This window comes from Pristiophorus japonicus, chromosome 2 (genome assembly GCF_044704955.1).
Source record: "Pristiophorus japonicus isolate sPriJap1 chromosome 2, sPriJap1.hap1, whole genome shotgun sequence".
NCBI classification, from domain to species: Eukaryota; Metazoa; Chordata; class Chondrichthyes; family Pristiophoridae; genus Pristiophorus; species Pristiophorus japonicus.
Window position 1 is genome coordinate 259,824,419 of NC_091978.1, and position 19,709 is coordinate 259,844,127.

The 19,709-nt window shown below is 47.0% G+C and overlaps 1 pseudogene; it reads left to right on the forward strand.

Moving 5' to 3' along the window:
• The window catches only part of LOC139230102 (tRNA methyltransferase 10 homolog A-like), a 79,670-nt pseudogene that overhangs the window by 14,375 nt on the left and 45,586 nt on the right, over nucleotides 1-19,709 (forward strand).

The window sequence follows — 19,709 nt, forward strand, 5'->3', positions numbered from 1 at the left end:
CCATAAACTTAGCAGCGCCTCCCTGGGTCCATTGCTTAACTGCGAGCATGTATTACATCTGTGAATGCAGGACTCTAAGTCTGCATCGATACCGGGCCACCACACGTGGGATCTGGCTATCGCTTTCGTCATTACGATGCCTGGGTGGGTACTGTGGAGGTCATTGATGAAGGTGTCTCTACACTTCTTGGGAACCACTACTGGATTGCCCCACAGAAGGCAGTCTACCTGTATAGACATTTCATCTTTGCGCCGCTGGAACGGCTTTATCTCTTCCTGCATTTCCACTGGGACACTGGACCAGCTCCCGTAAAGCACACAGCTTTTGACAAGAGATAATAAGGGTCCTGGCTTGTCCAGGTTTTGATCTGCCGGGCAGTGACGGGTGACTGCTCACTCTCAAATGCTTCCATTACCACCCCCATGGTGGGCAATGGCAGCCTACTGAGAGCATCGGCGCAGTTTTCTGTGCCTGGCCTGTGACGGATGGCGTAGTTATATGCCGACAACGTGAGCACCCATCTCTGGATGCGGGCCGATGCGTTGGTATTTATCCCTTTACTCTTGGAAATCAGGGATATGAATGGCTTCTGGTCAGTTTCCAATACGAATTTTAGCCCAAACAGGTATTGATGCATTTTCTTTACCCCATAGACACACGCTAACGCTTCTTTCTCAATCATGCTGTAGGCTCTCCCAGCCTTAGACAGACTCCTGGATGCATAAGCAACCAGTTGCAGTTTCCCGAAATCATTAGCTTGTTGCAATACACACCCGACGCCATATGACGACGCATCACATACTAGTACCAAATGCTTACATGGATCATACAACACAGGCAATTTGTTTGAGCATAACAATTTTCTCGCTTTTACAAAGGCATTTTCTTGGCTTTTGCCCCAAACCCATTCATCCCCTTTTCGTAGTAAGACCTGCAGTGGTTCTAACAGTGTGCTGAGACCCGATAAGAAGTTACCAAAGTAGTTAAGGCGTCCCAGAAATGACCGCAGCTCCATCACGTTCTGTGACCTCGGTGCATTCTCGATTGCCTCTGTCTTGGTGTTAGTGGGCCTGATTGCCATCTGCTGCAATCTTCCTTGCCAAGAACTCCACTTCAGGCACCAGGAAAACGCACTTCGAGCGTTTTAACCTGAGCCCCACACGGTTGAGTCGATTAAATACCTTCTCCAGGTTCTGCAGATGCTTGACTGTGTTCCAACCTGTGACCAAGACGTCGTCCTGGAAGACCACGGTGTGCGGGACCGACTTCAATAAGCTTTCCATGTTTCTCTGGAATATCGCCGCCGCTGATTGAATTCTAAATGTACATCTGTTATAAATTAAAATACCTTTGTGCATGTTGATGCAGGTGAGGCCCTTCGATGATTCCTCGAGTTCCTGCGTCATGTAGGCTGAAGTCAGATCCAGCTTCATGAACGTCTTTTCTCCCACCAGCGTTGCAAAGAGGTTGTTGGTCTTTGGTAGTGGGTATTGGTCCTGCAGGGAGAAACGATTGATAGTTACTTTGTAATCGCCACAGAATATGATGGTGCCATCTCCCTTGAGGACAGGAACGATCGGGCTGGCCCACTCGTTGAACTCGATCAGTGAAATGATGCCCTCTCTTTGCAGCTAGTCTAGCTCGATCTCTACCCTTTATCTCATCATGTATGGAACTGCTCTCGCCTTGTGATGGATTGGTCTCGACCCCGAAATCAGGTGGATCTGCATTTTTGCTCCTTGGAATTTCCCGATGCCTGGTTCGGGAAAGAAATTTGTTTAAGACCTGGGCACACGAAGTGTCGTCAGCGGGCGATAGCGCTCGGATGTCGTCCCAGTTCCAGAGTATCTTTCTCAGCCAGCTCCTGCCGAGCAGCATGGGACCATCGCCCGTTACACCCAGAGCGGTAGCTTGTGCACCGCTCCATCGTAGGAGACTTTTACAGTAGCACTGCCGATTACAGGAATCAGTTCTTTCATGTAAGTTTCGTACGAATTGGTGTTAAGACTGGCCTTGAGGCCTTGTTGCACCACAATCTTTTGAAAGTCTTTTTGCCCATGATGGACTGGCTCGCGCCCGTGTCCAGTTCCACTGACACTGGAAGTCCATTTAGTTTAACATTCAGCATTATCGGGGGACAATTCGTGGTGAATGTGTGCACCCCATCTACCTCTGCCTCCTCGATCTGAGGCTCTGGTTCGTCATGATCCGCCGTGGATCTGTCCTCCTCTACAACATGGTGGTTTTCAGGTTTAACAGGATTAGCAGCTCGCCTGCACATACGCTGGAGGTGTCCCATTGTTCCATAGCCCTTGCAAACATACTCTTTGAATCGGCATGAATGGAAATGATGATCAACTCTGCAGCGCCAACAAGGTGTTAATGGCCTTGCATTCATCACCCTTGATGGTGGACTCTGAGAAAACAGCTACAGGCATGTGTGACCTGCGCTGTATGTTGCAATTCGAAAACAACAATACTTTTTTCACAGTACTTGTAGCAGCACTTGTGTGCTGAGAGATTTGATTCGTATTGTCACTGGTAGCAATGAACACCTGGGCTATCGCTATGGCCTTACTCAAGGTTGGGGTCTCTACAGTTAAATGTTTGTGAAGTATGGTTTCGTGGCCAATGCCAAGTACGAAAAAGTCTCTGAGCATGTGCTCCAAATCTCCTTCAAATTCGCAAGGTGTCTTAGCTCGGCAACATAACTCGCCACTTCCTGGCCTTCAGACCTTTTGTAGGTGTAGAACCGGTACCTTGCCATCAGAACGCTTTCCTTCGGGTTCAAATGCTCTTGGACCAGTGTGCACAAATCATCGTATGATTTCTCCATGGGTTTCAATGGAGTGAGCAGGTTTTTCATGAGGCCATACATTGGTGCCCCACAGACGGTGAGGAGGATTGTCCTTCGTTTGGCAGCATTCTCTTACCCATCTAGCTCGTTGGCCACGAAATACTGGTCGAATTGCTCCACAAAAGTTTTCCAATCATCTCCCTCTGAGAATTTCTCCAGGATGCCCACTGTTCTCTGCATCTTTGGGTTCACTATCTGTATCTCGTCGCCAGTTGTTATGCATGGAGAAAGAGTCAGACTGAACACTGTGAGCTCAAAGTAAAGTGTGACCGTAGTCTTTTATTGTAGGTCTCCAGAGTGCCTCTCCAACCTGTGAGGCCTCCTTAAATACCTGTGCTCCCAAGGGATTGTAGGATCCTTTGGACTCCAGGGGATGAGCCCTCTGCTGGCTGTACAGAGTAAATACAAGTTTACATATATAACAGTATGAGTCTCACAGGGAAGTGTGACGGCCGCCTGGATTTCTTCCCACCCTTAATGGCTCGCCACCCTCTGGCGATCTTTGACCCAAGTGAACTCTGCGTCCTGGTGCTCCTGGTGTCTATACAATGATTCCTCCCACATTCCTGAGGGGAGAGGACACACACGCAATCTGGTCTAAGTCCGGCTCCACAACCCAACAGGTCACATTACTCACTACTGTTTTCGTCGAGGCCCAGAGACCTCTCCTTTTGGCTCACAACCATTCTTTGCTTTGGATCTTCGGCCACGTCAATGCTGTCCCTGCCAGGTACAAGATTCCCCAAAACACCTTCCGTTCCATTGGTCAATCATCTGAAATTAAACAAAAATAAAACGTCTCTGTGACGGATTTCACATCCTACAGGCTGAACATACATTACTTATTTAAATTATGACGGACATTTTAGCTGTTGAGGTTTTAGTTTCCTCTTGCTTCTTCACGTTCCTGCTAGAAACAGATTAGGGAGCCTTTCCTTTGGATGTGGAGTCCTGCCCCTTTCCGCCATCACCCTGTCAGGTTATTGATTATCCAGGACTGGGTGATCTACCGGCTGGTCTCCCAGTTCCTCACAGTCCCAAACTATGGGTGGAACGCAGCCAATCATACTCATAATGGTGGCCTGTTGTCTTTTTGACCTTCCTTCTGGTCGATTCAGCTTCATCTGATTAATTTGGATCCAGTTTACCTGCTTCGGGAGCTGTACTGCATATACCATAGGGCTAACCTTGTCCACGATACTATACGGTCCTTTATACAGGGGTTCAAACACCCCCACCCTGGCATAGTTACGCACCATCACCTGGTCTCCTACATGTCATTCCTGTGATTAACTTGGGGCTAAATACAAAATGTTGGGATGATATGTTTTCCTGATGTTATGCACAGCATTAAGGTTGAGTTCCCTTAAGAGCTCCCACAATACCTTCACAAACTTGTCTCTGTTTACCTTTTTCAGCTGTTTGTGAGTAAGAGTAGGGACCGGTAAAAGGGTAGGCATGCGCATGGATTGCCCTGTTAGCAACTCGTGTGGGGAATACCCAGTCCCTTTGGATTTGTTACTCCGTATCCCCATGAGGACTAGAGGAAGCATTTCATCCCACCTCTTGAGCTGCTCTTCTAATTCTTTCGGAAGGGCTAGCTTGAGAGTCTGGTTCATTCACTCTACAATTCCGGATGACTGGGGCTTATGGGCCACATGCCATTTCCTCTCAATCCCCAACAGCTTCAGAGTAGCTTGCATCGCTTGTCCCATAAAATGGCTTCCCTGATCTGACTCCACTACTTTGGGAGCTCCCACCTGGAGCACACTTCCCTAACTAGAATCTTAGCAGTCCCTAACGTGGTTGTGGACTTGCAGGAGAATGCCTCCATCCACTAAGTGAAATTATCCACCAGGACCAGGCAAAACTTGTTACCTTTCCCGGACGTGGGCAGTGGTCCGATAAAATCTATCTGGATTCATTGACAAGGTCCTTTGGATCGGCGGGTGTGGCCTAAAGGTGCTTTCTTCCGATGAGGATCCGGATTATTAGCTGCGCAGTGCAGGCAGTTTTTATAATAATCTTCCACATCTTCCCTGAAATGGAGCCACAACGTTACCTCCCTGATCCTGTCACAAGTAAGTTCTGGTCCTGGGTAACTGCCCCAGGTCCCCTGTGCGCCAGTTGCATAATCTCCTCCTGATACATTTCCAGTACTATCCACAGGTCTCCCTTGAACTCTTTGATCTCAATATCATTAGCCACGTATGGTCCCTCGATTGGTTTGCCTTCCCTCTTGGCTTGCATGACTGCCCTTAACACCACATCTTCCTTTTGAACTGTTTTCAAATCTGGTACGAGAGGGACCCTGTTGGTTTCAGGGGCCATTGAAGCTACTAACCCTGACTGGTATGGATCCCACGGAATCCCCTGCTTTGCTCCTGTCCTAACCAGCTCATCGGCTCTCTTTCCCTTCCCACCTGGATTCAGCTTTGGAATGGGCTTTGACCTTTTGAATGTAAAATTGTTCCTTTCCCGATCCTACGATTCCCATTATAGTCGCTAACATGGGAGCGGTCACCAATGGTTTGCCATCGGCTGATGTGAACCCTTGCCTGCCCCAGATTGCCAGATATTCTGTACGGGAATTACAGGTGAACATCAAGTCCCAGCAAATCATGTAAGGAAGGGGATACTCCATTGGATGTGTGACTACATAAGTCACTGCTGCCAGCTCTGCCTGCTGGGCGCTGAGGGTGTCTGGCAATTTAATCGCCAGTTCTACCTTTATTTGTGGATCATATGTCCCGCATCCCATTTTTCGCTCCATAAAGCTAGACCTGTCTACATAAATGTCCCTTCCCTCAGGATGGATACCTGACTTGAGCCCCCCCTCAGTCTCCTATATCCCTTCCACTGTACAGGTGTGTGGTTCTCCCGGTTAATGGAGATTTGCGGCCAGTTTGGGTTCTGACATAGATCTTACCCTTAGTTCCATCCCTCCCAGTAGCAGCATCCAAGTTACTATCTGAGTACTAGATCCCATGCCTTCCTAGATTCTACCCTCTAGTAACAATCAAGTGAACAGCTATATGGGTTGGGTCCTTGTAAACACGCAAAATGTTTTACTGCCCAGAAGGTAGCAAGTAGGTGCCGTTCGCCAATCGAATAACCCTTTTCTACCTCTGGCGAAACCCTAGAAGCGTATGCTACCGGCCAAAGTTTCCCATTAGTCTCCTGCAGCAGTACCGCACTTAGCCTAGCTTCAGTTGCACCTGCTTCTAGTGAGAATTCTTTCACTGGGTCTATGGCCCCGCATGCCGGTGCCAGCTGCAGGTCTTGATTTAGCTGGGCAAAGGCTTCCTCGCATTGTTCATCCCATTCCCATTCCACCCCTTTCCTTAACAACCTTAACAAGGGTGCGGCCGTAGCCACATACCCTTCAATAAACTCTCTACAGTACCCGGTCAATCCCAAAAATGATCGAATAGCTGTGACTGATCCGGGACGTGGCAACTCTTGGACAGTTTTGCGTTTTGCCTCATCTATCCCCCGTGTCTAAGCATCATTCCCAGAAAATGGACTTCGTCACAGACTATCTGTGCCTTCTTTGAGTTTACTTTAAAACTTGCTTTAGACAATATTTCCAAGAGCTCTTTAAGCAACTCTTGATGCTCCTCCTGTGTCTCTGTGAACTGTAACAGGTCATCCACATACTGCATAAATCTAGGGGGTGTACTGAAGATAGACAAGCAATTTGCCATAAACTGATGGAATATTGAGGGCCTATTATGGAACCCTTCTGGCAAACAGGTCCACATATACTGCTGTCCCTTAAACGTAAAGGCAAACTTGTACTGGTCCTCCGGATGCACCAGTACTGACCAGAACCCATTGGAAATACCCAGAACTGTAAATACTTTGGCCGATGAGGGAATATTACTGATAAGGTTGGCCGCTGCCGATACCGTGGGTGCACAGGCTGGAATGTTCTTGTTTAAAACCCGGTAGTCGACGGTCATTCGCCACAAGTTGTCGGGCTTCTTTATTGGCCATACCGGAGAATTAACTTGGGTGGCCACTGTCCTCAATACCCTCTACTCCATAGAATCATATCAATTTACAGCACAAAAGGGGCCATTTCGGAACATCGTGTCTGTGCCGGCCGACCAAGAGCTATCCAGCCTGCTCCCACTTTCCAGCCTTTGATCCGTAGCCCTGTAGGTTACGGCACTTTAAGTGCACATCCAAATATTTTTTTTAAGTGGTGAGAGTTTCTCCCTCCACCACCCTTTCACGCAGTGAGTTTCAGAACCCCAGCACCCCCTGGGTGAAGAAATTTCCCCTCATATCTCCCCCCCAATTACTTTAAATCTATGCCCCCTGGTTGTTGACCTCTCTGCCAAGGGAAGCAGGTCCTTCTTATCCACTCTATCGAGGTCCCTCATAATTTTATACACCACAATAAGGTCTCCCCTCAGCCTCCTCTGTTCGAAATAAAAACAGATCCAGCATCTTCAATCTTTCCTCCCAGCCAAAATTCTCCAGTCCAGGCAACATTCGTGTAAATCTCCTCTGCACCCTTTCCAGTGCAATCACATCTTTCCTGTAATATGGTGACCAGAACTGCACACAGTACTCCAGCTGCAGCCTATACAGTTTTATACAGTTCAGGTATAACCTCCTTGCTCTTGTATTCTATGCCTCGACTAATACAGGCAAGTATTCCATATGCCTTCTTAACCACCTTATCTACCTGGCCTGCTACCTTTAGGAATCTGTGGTCCCTTTGTTCCTCTACACTTTTCAGTGTCATACCATTTAATATGTACTCCCTTGCCTTGTTAAACCTCCCCAAATGCATTACCTCACACTTATCCAGATTGAATTCCATTTGCCGCTGTTCCGCCCACTTGACCAGTATATTGATATCTTCCTGCAATCTGCAACTTTCTTCTTCATTATCAACCACTCAGTCTATTTTAGTGTCATCTGCAAACTTCTTAATCGTACATCCAACATTCAAGTCCAAGTCATTGATATATACCACAAAAAGCAAGGGACCCAGCACTGAGCCCTGCGGAACCCCACTGGATACAGCCTCCAAGTCACAAAAACACCCATCAACCATTACTCTTTGCTTCCTGCCTCTGAGCCAATTTTAGATCCAAGTTGCCACTTTGCCTGGATCCTATGGACTTTTACTTCCATGACCAGTCTGCCATGTGGGACCTTATCAAAAGCTTTGCTAAAATCCATATACACTACATCATATGCACTGCCCTCATTGACCCTCCTGGTTATCTCCTCGAAAAATTCAATCAAGTTAGTCAGACACCACCTTCCCTTAACAAATCCATGCTGACTGTCCTTGATTAATCCATGTCTTTCCAAATGAAGATTTATCCTGTCCCTCAGGATTTTTTCTAATCATTTTCCCACCACTGAGGTTAGGCTGACTGGCTTGTAATTACTCGGTCTATTTCTTTTTCCCTTTTTAAACAATGGTACAGCATTAGCAGTCCTCTAAGTCCACTGGTACCACACCTGTAGCCAGAGAGCACTGGAAAATGATGGTCAGCGCCTCTGCTATTTCCTCTTTTGCTTCTCTTAACAGCCTGGGATATATTTCATCCAGGCCTGGGGATTTATCCACTTTCAAAGCTGCTAAGCCCCTTAATACTTCCTCTCTCAATATGTTTATCTCGTTTAATATTTTACACTCATTCTCCCTCATTGCCCCTCTCAAAGTATTCATTAAGAATCATACCCACATCTTCTGCATCCACACACAGATTTCCTTTATGGTCTCTAATAGTTTTTTTCTCTAGTTATCCTCTTTCTCTTAATATATTCATAAAACTTCTTTGGGTTTTCCCTGATTTTACTTGCCAACATTTTTTCATGCTCTCTCTTTGCTTTTCTGATATCTTTTTTAATTGCCCCTATGTACTTCTTGCATTCCTCTAGAGTCTCTGCAGTCAGTATCTGTCATAAGCTTCCCTTTTTTCCTTTATCTTACCCTTTATGTCCCTTAACATCCAGTGGGCTCTAGATTTGTTAGCCCCACCCTTTTTTTTAAGGAAACATACTTGCTCTATACCTTCAGGATCTCCTCCTTGAATGCCTCCCACTGCTCTGACTGATTTATCATCAAGTAGCCGTTTCCAGTCCACTTTAGCCAAATCCCATCTCAGCTCAGCACAATTAGCTTTACCCCAAATGAGAACTTTTATTCCTGGTCCATCTTTGTCCTTTTCCATAACTACGCTAAATCTTATTGAATTATGATCACCAACACCAAAATGCTCTCCCATTGGTACCCTTTCCACCTTCCCCTCTTCATTCCCCAAAATCAAGTCCAGAACCGCCTCCTCCTTTGTTGGGCTTGTTACATTCTGGCTAAAGAAGTTCTCCTGAATGCATTTTAGGAATTCTGCACCCTCTATACCATTCATAGTGCTTTTTTCCCAGTTAATATTAGAGTAGTTTAAATCCCTCACTATTACAACTCTATAATTTTTGCACTTCACAGCAATTTGCCCACGTTTGTTATTCTATCTCCCTCTGACTGTTTGGGGGTCTATAGTACACTCCCCTTTTTTGTACTTCAGTTCAACCCATATGGCCTTGTTTTATGACCCCTCTAACATATCATCCCTTCTCATAGCTGTAATTGTTTCTTTAATCAATACTGTGATCCCCCCCTCCTTTTTTATCCCCCTCTTTATCCCGTATGAAAACCCTGTAACCAGGAATGTTGAGCTGCTATAACTATCCTTCTTTCAGCTATGTCTCAGTAATGGCTATAATATTGTACTCTCTCAAGTGTCTATCTGTGCTCTCAGCTCATCTGCCTTATTCCCTATACTCCTTGCATTGAAATATATACCATTTAGTGGTGCCAAACTCCCTTGCTGTCTATTTTCCAGCCCTTGTTTCCTCTTGTCTTCCAAATTCATTTTCTACTTTTCTGCTGCCCAATTCCAGCTTTGCTTCACTCCCCACTGAATCTATTCTCCGGTTCCCATCCCCCTGCCAAGCTAGTTTAAACCCTCCCCAAAAGCACTAGCAAACCCTCCCATGAGAATACTGGTCCCGGCTCTGTTGAGATGCAACCCGTCAGGCTTGTACAGGTGCCACCTCCACCAGAAACGGTCCCAATGCCTCAGGAATCTAAAGCCTTTCTGCCTGCACCATCTCTCCAGCCACACATTCATCTTTTCTATCCTCCTCTTTCTGTAATCACTAGCATGTGGCACTGGCAGTAACTCGGAGATTACTACCTTTGAAGTCCTGCTTTTTAATCTCTCTCCTAGCTCCCTAAACTCTGTCTACAGGACCTCATCCCTCTTTCTACCGATGTTATTGGTACCGATATGGACCACGACCTCTGGCTGTTCACCCTCTCCCCCCAGAGGAGGCAGACTGCGTGTTCCAAATCCTTCTTTGCCCCCTTAAGGAAAGAATACTGTTTCTGTGCACGGGACATGGGTTCACCCCTGATCTTTACTTCTACTGACCTAACTCTCCCACAATCATGTTTGTGCTTGGCAAAAACTTCCTGGGCCCTAGTAATAACTTTCTGATACTGTGCTGGAGTTTGGGCCACCAAGATCTCTAAATCGTAACTCCTAGCGGACGTGATCACCCATGCCTCTTGGTGGCACGGGGGTATGACTACTATCTTGTTGCCACCTTCTACCCCTCCCCACAGGCAATGGTTAGCCATGTCTACCGCTATCCCATAGGCCAATATCACATCTGCCCCGAGAATGCCTATGCCATCTGAATCCCATTTCTTTAACACACATTTCCATTTTGCTTGTCGAGGTCCTAGTTCAATGGTTAGAGGTTTGGATACCACCCCAATTACTGTGTTGCCCATAAATCCTCCTAAGATGTAAGGAGTCCTGCTGGACCAAGGGGATGTTATGGGAGAGGGAGAGTGTATTACCGTACTCAATGCCCCGTATTTACCAGATACCTCCCCCCCTCTTCCCCTCCACCATAATGTCCCCCAATCATCATACTTGAACAGACACCCATGCTGGGCGCAGTCATTTCATTTCTGATTTTCCTCCCCCAGGCCCTCTCCTTTCGCGGCATGGACTTTTCCATTAGAGGACTCTAATTGTTGGACCTACTGGGACAAGATCTCAATCATCTCTTGATAACTGGGGGCGCTGGGTTCCTGCCTTTCCCTTGAGTGCTCGCTCTCCCTTTAAGAAGCATACTACATTTTTTTTTAAATGTCCTGGCTTTCCGCAGTTGTAACAAGTTCCTAGGCTTTGATCCTTAAAACCTTCTTGTTCCCACCTCTTTTGAGCCCATCCCTTAACCTCATAGACCTTCCCCTTTGTCTTGGTCAGGTTTCCTACACTGGCTTTGTTTGCCTGTTGGGCTTCGAACCGCAGTGTTAACTTCCTTATCATCCCAGCTTCGGTGTTGTTGTTATTCTCGGGCTCAATGTCCGAAAGGGCTGCTTGCAAATATTGCAGTGAATGGTGTCATGTATGTAACCTCTATGTAACACCACTGCAATACTGTATATACTTAAGCAATGCATACCATGACCACAGGGGGTGAACTTGTGGGAGACACTCCTTACCTGGTCATTCAGGTATATAAAGGGAGGTCCCACATAGGGTCATCACTTCTTGGTCCTGTGAATAAAGGTTCAGGTCATAGAGTGACCTTGTCCATAGAATATGCCTCGTGTGGGTTTTGTGCCATTGCGCAAGGACATTACATTGGCAACAAGAAACGGGAATCAACGACCCACGAGAATGGCCACCGGTAGCGCAGAGGAATGGTACTGTGTTGGTGAGGACTGGGACGATTTCATTGAGAGGCTCCAGCAAAGCTTTGTCATGAAAGAATGGCTGGGAGATGCAGCGGTCGACAAGCGAAGGGCCCATCTGCCGACCAGTTGCGGACCTAAGACTTACGCGCTTATGAAGGACCTACTAGCACCCGAAAAGCCAGTGGACAAAACCTTTGAAGAGCTCAGCATACTAATCGGTGAGCACCTCAAACCAGCGAGCAGCATACACATGGCCCGACACAGATTCTATACCCACCGACGTCGTGAAGGACCGAGCATACCGGACTTCGTTGCGGACCTCTGGCGTTTGGCCAGCCTCTGTAAATTCACAGACGCCTGCAGGGGGGAGATGATAAGGGACTTCTTTATTGAGGGCATCGGTCATGCGGGGATTTTCCGAAAGTTAATTGAAACCAAGGACTTGACTTTGGAAGCGGCGGCGTTGATGGCTCAGACTTTCATGGCGGGGGAGGAAGAAACCAAAATAATATACGCGCACAATTCTGCCTCCAACGCGGCGGGGGATCAGGGAGTCAATATCATAAATGCGACTCAGAGCCCCGCAGGCAGGCAAGGGCAGTTCGACACACCCCAGGCAGCAATAGACCCCAGAGCCAATGGCAGGCTGAACGAACATTTACGCCATCACAGTGGACAATGCGGTCAAGGATGGGGCCATTGACACCTACTAACAGAGTACTCAAGAGCAGTCAAAGAGACAATCAGCGAGGAATGCCGGGTCATAGCTCCTTTGTTCACAACAATGGAAATCTCAGCTCATGCTGGAGCTGTGGGGGCAAACACTCTGCCAGGACTTGCAGGTTTCAACAATTTGTCTACAGGAATTGCAACCTCACTGGCCATTTAGCTCGAATGTGCAGGAAGCCTGTAACCAGGCTAATTTACGAGGCAGATGGACCAAAAGAGGGGATGACTCTTGGGGCAAATCAATGGAAGCTGAAGTTCAGTGGGTTCATGTGACAAACATTCACAGCTCATATACCAAAACACCACCAATGATGATGAAGGTTTTATTAAACGGCATCCCTGTACACATGGAGCTGGACATGGGGGCCAGCCAGTCACTCATGAGCGTTCAACCATTCGAAAAGCTATGGCCACTCAAAGCCAGTAGACCCAAACTAGAACGCATTGAGACACAACCACGGATGTATACCAAAGAAATCATTCCAGTACTAGGCAGTGCAATGTTGGCGGTCACACACAATGGATCAGTGAACCGGCTGCTGCTCTGGATTGTCCCGGTCAATGGTCCCGCACTGTTGGGGAGAAGCTGGTTAGCTGAGATGAACTGGAAATAGGGGGATGTGCACCCAATGTCATCTGCTGAGCGAAGTTCGTGCTCACAAGTTCTACAACAATTTGAGTCACTATTCCAACCTGGCGTTGGGACGTTCAAGGGTACCAAAGTAGTGATACACATCACCCCGGACGCCAGACGAGTGCACCACAAAGCTAGAGCGGTGCCATATGTGATGCGGGAGAAAATTGAGAGCGAATTGGACCCTTTGCTGAGAGAGGGCATCATCTCGCCCGTTGAATTCAGCGACTGGGCGAGCCCCATAGTTCCCGTCCTAAAAGAGGATGCTTCTGTCAGGATCTGTGGCGACTACAAGGCCACTATCAATTGGGTGTCTCTACAAGACCAATACCCGCTCCCAAGAGCGGAGGATCTTTTCGCCACGCTGGCAGGCGGCAAGCTGTTTACCAAGTTGGAGGGTTGCTGCAGATGGGATTTGGCCCACCGAATCCAAAACAGAGGCGATTCGATGAGCACCCAGGCCCGGCAACACATCAGAGTTGCGTTCATTTCTGGGACTGTTGAACTATTTCGGGAACTTTCTGCCAAACTTAAGCACGTTGTTGGAGCCGCTTCACGTGCTTCTGCATAGGATTGTGATTGGTTTTGGGGGTACTGTCAAGAACGGGCTTTCAATCGGGCGCGGAACCTACTTTGTTCAAATAAGTTATTGACCCTGTACGACCCCTGTAAGAAATTGGTTCTGACATGTGATGCATCGTCCTATGGGGTTGGGTGCGCGTTGCAGCAGAGTAAGGCTGAGGGCCAACTACAACCTGTGGCTTATGCTTCCAGGTCGCTCTCTCAAGCAGAACAGGGATATGGGATGGTTGAGAAGGAGGCACTCGCATGTGTCTATGGTATAAAAAAAATGCATCAGTATCTTTTTGGCAGGAGGTTCGAATTAGAAACAGACCGCAAACCGTTAACATCCCTGTTGTCAGACAGCAAGGCTGTCAATGCCAAAGTGCCAGCTCGCATACAGCGATGGGCTCTCACGCTGGCTGCTTATGACTACTCCATCTGGCACCGGCCTGGCACCGAAAATTGCGCTGCACGCTCAGCAGGCTTCCACTGGCCACCACCGAGGGGGCAGCGGAACAAAACGCTGAGATGGTCATGGCCGTTGATGCCTTTGACAGCACAGGCTCCCCCATCACAGCCCGCCAGATCAAAATCTGGACAGACAGAGATCCCCTCCTATCCTTGATTAAGAAATGTGTCCTGACTGGGGATTGGGCGCCCGCACACGGAGTATGCCCTGAGGAGGTCAGACTGTTTCACAGGATGATGGATGAGCTCTCCATCCAAGCCGACTGCCTACTATGGGACAGCCGGGTAGTCATGTCCCAGAGGGGCAGGGAAGCATTCATCAGGGAACTCCACAGCGAGCATCTAGGCATCGTGGTGATGAAGGCCATTGCCCGGTCACATGTTTGGTGGCCGGGAATTAATTCAGACCTGGAACACTGTGTTCGCAGGTGCACGACGTGTGCCCAGCTGGGTAATGCCCCCAGGGAGGCCCCGCTCAGCCCGTGGCCCTGGCCCACCAGGCCATGGTCACATATTCATGTAGACTATGCGGGCCCATTGATGGGAAAAATGATTCTCATTGTGATAGACGCGTACTCGAAATGGATTGAGTACATCATTTTGAATTTGTGCACGACATCCACCACTGTGGAGAGTCTACGTGCGGTCTTTGCAACCCACGGCTTGCCGAACATCCTTGTTAGCGATAATGGCCCATGTTTCACGAGCTACGAATTACGGGAGTTCAAGTCGGGCAATGGCATGAACCATGTCAGGACAGCACCATTCAAGCCGGCCTCCAATGGCCAGGTGGAACGTGTGGTCCAAATCATTAAACAAGGCATGCTCAGGATTCAAGGACCCTCCCTTCAATGCCGCCTAACGCGCCTCCTGCTGGCCTACAGGTCCCGACCGCACTTGCTCACGGGGGTCCCACCCGCTGAGCTACTTATGAAACGAACACTCAAAACTCGGCTGTCCCTCATTCATCCAGTCCTGTACGACATTGTTGAGGGCAAGCACCAGTCCCAAAACGAGCACCATGACCGAAATTCAAGGGGGAGATGTATGGAAATAAATTACCCCGTATTTGTCCTCAATCACGCCGTGGGGCCCAAATGGCTTGAGGGTATTGTAATAGACAAAGAGGGGAACAGGGTCATCGTGGTTAAACTTAACAATGGGCAGATATGCCGTAAGCATCTGGGCAAGTAAAAAAAAGGTTCAGCATGGACACTGAGGAACCCAAGGAAGATCATGAGATGGTGCTCACACCACCGCCAGTGAACGAGCAACAAGAACATTCAGCATCATACACAGTCCCGGCGGTCAGCCCGGATAGGCCGGAATCACCACAGGTGACAGACACTCACACCAAGACTCAACAACCAGAGCCCCAACTGCGGCGCTCCACGAGGAAAGACTTAATCTATGATCCCAATAAGACTTTGGGGGGAGGTGATGTCATGTATGTAACCTCTTTGTAACACTACTGCAATACTGTATATACTTAAGCAATGCACACCTTGACCACAGGGGGTGAACTTGTGGGAGACACTCCTTACCTGGTCATCCAGGTATATAAGGGAGGTCCCATGCAGGGTCATAAAGGTTCAGGTCATAGAGTGACCTTGTCCATAGAATGTGCCTCGTGTGGGTTTTGTGCCATTGAGCAAGGACATTACAAATGGGAGATGAGGATCCGTAGCCCATGGTTCCGCGGCTCTTCTTGCAAACCAGGCCAATCCAGTGCCCCTCCCATGGCCGCATTGTAAGTTGGCCATAACCTAGCCACGAAAGCAGCCGGATTTTCGTTAGGGTTTTGCTGGGTTACTGCCAAATCTTTAAAAGGATCTCCCCTTCCTTTCCCCATGGCCTGCATAACTCTGCTTCAGGTTATCCCAGGTTCCCCTTCCCATCTTGCTTTCTGCCAGGAGACTCGTATTATATAGAGGCTCCACAGGTGTGCAATAAGAACCTCTTCTTTTCATCATCATCCAGGTTGTTCAACCCAACCGTTTGGTCTATCTCCAGGAAATGGCCGATGGGGTCTTTGTCCCCTTCCAGCTTTGGCAAGTCGGATGCCATTTTGCTCAGATCATCGGTATTGTAGGGATGATACTTTCTCTGTATCATTGGATTCATTGGTGGAATCCGCCAATCCCGGGGATCCCCATCTTCTGCCCCGAGGGGTCGTATAATATCTCGCCTACTTCCTCTACATCTCACTGACTATGCAGTACCTTCTGCTTTTTGGGTCCCGGTCCCATGGCCAAATTATGCCCCGTTGGACACGTCATGTCATGACATGTCAGTGGACCACTGGGACGATAATGAGCATGCAGGGAACTGAGGAACTGTAACTATAATGTAGCTTAGCAGCTCAAGGGATAGACCGATAGGTGTAACATGTTGATCAGTACTCAATAAAGACTGCGACGCAAAGTGGGAACTATACTTATTGCTGTCTTGTCATTGTTTTCCAGAGTCCAACTCTGAGGAGTAGCCGGTACTGTTAACTAATTGTTCTTGCCCGCTACAAATTAATCCGGGATGAAACCATCATCCTACAAGGTCGAGGGTTAGTTTTTTGAGGAGAGAGATGATGACAGCAGATTTGAGGGAGAAGGCGACAATACCTGAGGAGAGAGAACCGTTAACAATGTCAGCTAACATGGGAGCCAGAAAAGGAAGTTGGGTGGTCAGCAGTTTGGTGGGAATAGGGTCAAGGGAGCAGGAAGTGGGCCTCACAGACAGGATGAGTTGGAAAGGTCATGAGGGGAGATCGGAGAGAAGCTGGAGAAAGATGTGAGGTCAGGGCTAGGGCAGGGGGGATCCTTAGAGGAAGTTTGGCCCGGTGTGCTAGGGGAAGGAAGGGAAGAGGCAGAGGCGGATGAACAGATGGGCTCAATCTTCGAGTTGCGGTGAGATGTAGTTTATGCACATGATTCCATGTGAGTTTTTACATTTCACTGTCCATGAGGTAGGGGAGAAGACACTGATTGGAGCTTTGATACTAAACTACTTCGATCCCCCTTTTCACAAGAGAGTAATAGCCGGTGGGTGAATCTGGGATGCGCGTATGCACTTTGTGGTGGCTGTTTACAGAATGGCACTAATGGGAGCCTGGGAACTGGTCACTTGCTTGCCCCAGTGGCCCAGGATTAGTGCGTGAGTTAGGTGGATTCTTTTTAAGTAGGTGGAGGAAGGAGGAAATGCAATGGGAATCAAAAAGTTTCACGTTTTATGACTGAAATCTGCAAAGTTGGACATTTGGGTGATGTTTCTTTAATGGGAAAGGAAAGGCTAGTGAAAGTATTTTTTTGTTTATATTACTCGCTTTTTTTGTGTAAAAGAAAATAAACACTCACCAAAAAAAGACTGACGTCTTCTTGTTGAAAAGGAGCACTTCTAAATAAAAGGTTGCCTCTGACTTTCCTTCTTCTCCTGCAGTGTTCATAATTGCAGCCCATAACCCTGTCCACACCATTTAAGGTACCACATTTTTCAAATAACCAAGTTCCTCACAGCAGTTTTAAGTGATCTTTTAAGATTGTACTCCTGGTATGGGTATAAAAAAATGAAAATCAGCCAGATAATTGACAGGAATGCACTATGCTTGCATTCTGAACGTGTTGTTTCGTCTCCTCATTCTCTTCCCTTCTTTTCCCATTATTAAATGTTTCTTGTGTGAGAATATTGTTAGAATTAACAGTAAGTGATGGGAGTTTTTAAGTGTAAAATGCAATGCGTTTTTTTCTATTTCACTGCTGAGGCCTTGATATATTTCACAATGTTAAGTGTACAAAACTAAAGTGTGTGAATAACAGTTAAAATTGCTTTTTAAAATTTGGGATGTCAAAAAGCTGTATAAACAGATTCAGAGATGTTATGCCAAAAATCGACAAGCGATACACCCTGTAAAGATGAGTCTTGACGTCCATTTTGATTTACGTATCTGGAGAACAAGAATAAATAGAACTGAAGATGGCACCATCCTCTTAAACATGACATTTCTGACCTGAAATACCAGCAGCCGTCTTTGTCAAGGACCAGTCTAGGTTCAGCTCTCTGATTCTTAAGAACTGCTGATAAAATGTATTCAATGTGGCTGATTTCCTGATCAGAGGTTCCATTTACCGCATTGCTCTTATTTTGCCTTTTAAATTGCTTAAGAGACTGAGACATTGAATTATGGTGGCCCTGTACTTAGCCGACGATTCCCTCGGTGACCCTCTGTAGGGAATTCGACTCCACTCCAATTGATAACAATCATACTTTAATTAAGAATTGTAAAACTTAACACATTAACACATTACAGTACATAAGCGATAATTTACAGAACCAAGCAGAAAGTAATCAGCCATGGAGAGAAGTTTGCCTCTTTATGTTACATGGTTGGTCTGTCCCCTTCCTCTTAAAACTGCTGTGAGAAACTTGGTTATTTGTAAAATGTAGCATCTTCAATGGTGTGGACAGGGTTATGGGCTGCAATTATGAACACTGTAGGAGAAGAAGGAAAGTCAGAGGCAACCTTTTATTTAGAAGTGTTCCTTTTCTACAAGAACAAGTGTGTTAAAAAGACAAGCCTGAAGGCCCTGTGCCTCAATGTGAGAAGTATTCGGAATAAGGTGGATGAATTAACTGCGCAGATATTAGTTAACGGATATGATGTAATTGGCATCACGGAGACATGGCTCCAGGGTGACCAAGGCTGGGAACTCAATATCCAGGGGTATTCATCATTTAGGAAGGATAGACAGAAATGAAAAGGAGGCGGGGTGGCGTTGTTGGTTAAAGAGGAAATTAATGCAATAGTAAGGAGGGACGTTAGCTTGGATGATGTGGAATCGGTATGGGTGGAGCTGCAGAATACCCAAGGGCAGAAAACGTTAGTGGGAGTTGTGTACAGACCACTAAACAGTAGTAGTGAGATTGGGGACAGCATCAAACAAGAAATAAGGGATGTGTGCAATAAAGGTACAGCAGTTATCATGGGCGACTTTAATCTACATGTTGATTGGGTGAACCAAACTGGTAGCAATGCGGTGGAGGAGGATTTCCTGGAGTGTATTAGGGATGGTTTTCCAGACCAATATGTTGAGGAACCAACTAGAGAACTGGCCATCCTCGACTGGGTGATGTGTAATGAGAAGGGACTAAGTAGCAATCTTGTTGTGCGAGGTCCCTTGGGGAAGAGTGACCATAATATGGCAGAATTCTTTATTAAGATGGAGAGTGACACAGTTAATTCAGAAACTAGGGTCTTGAACTTAAGGAAAGGTAACTTCGACAGTATGAGGCGTGAATTGGCTAAAATAGACTGGCAAATGATACTTAAAGGGTTGACGGTGGATAGGCAATGGCAGACATTTAAAGATCACATGAGTGAACTTCAACAATTGTACATCCCTGTCTGGAGTAAAATTAAAATGGGGAAGGTGGCTCAACTGTGGCTAACAAGGGAAATTAAGGATAATGTTAAATCCAAGGAAGAGGCATATAAATTGGCCAGAAAAAGCAGTAAACTTGAGGACTGGGAGAAATTTACAATTAAGCAGAGGAGGACTAAGGGTTTAATTAAGAGGGGGAAAATAGAGTACGAGAGGAAGCTTGCCGGGAACTTAAAAACTGACTGAAATGTGAAGAGAAAAAGATTAGTGAAGACAAACGTAGGGCCCTTGCAGTCGGATTCAGGTCAATTTATAATGGGGAACAAAGAAATGGC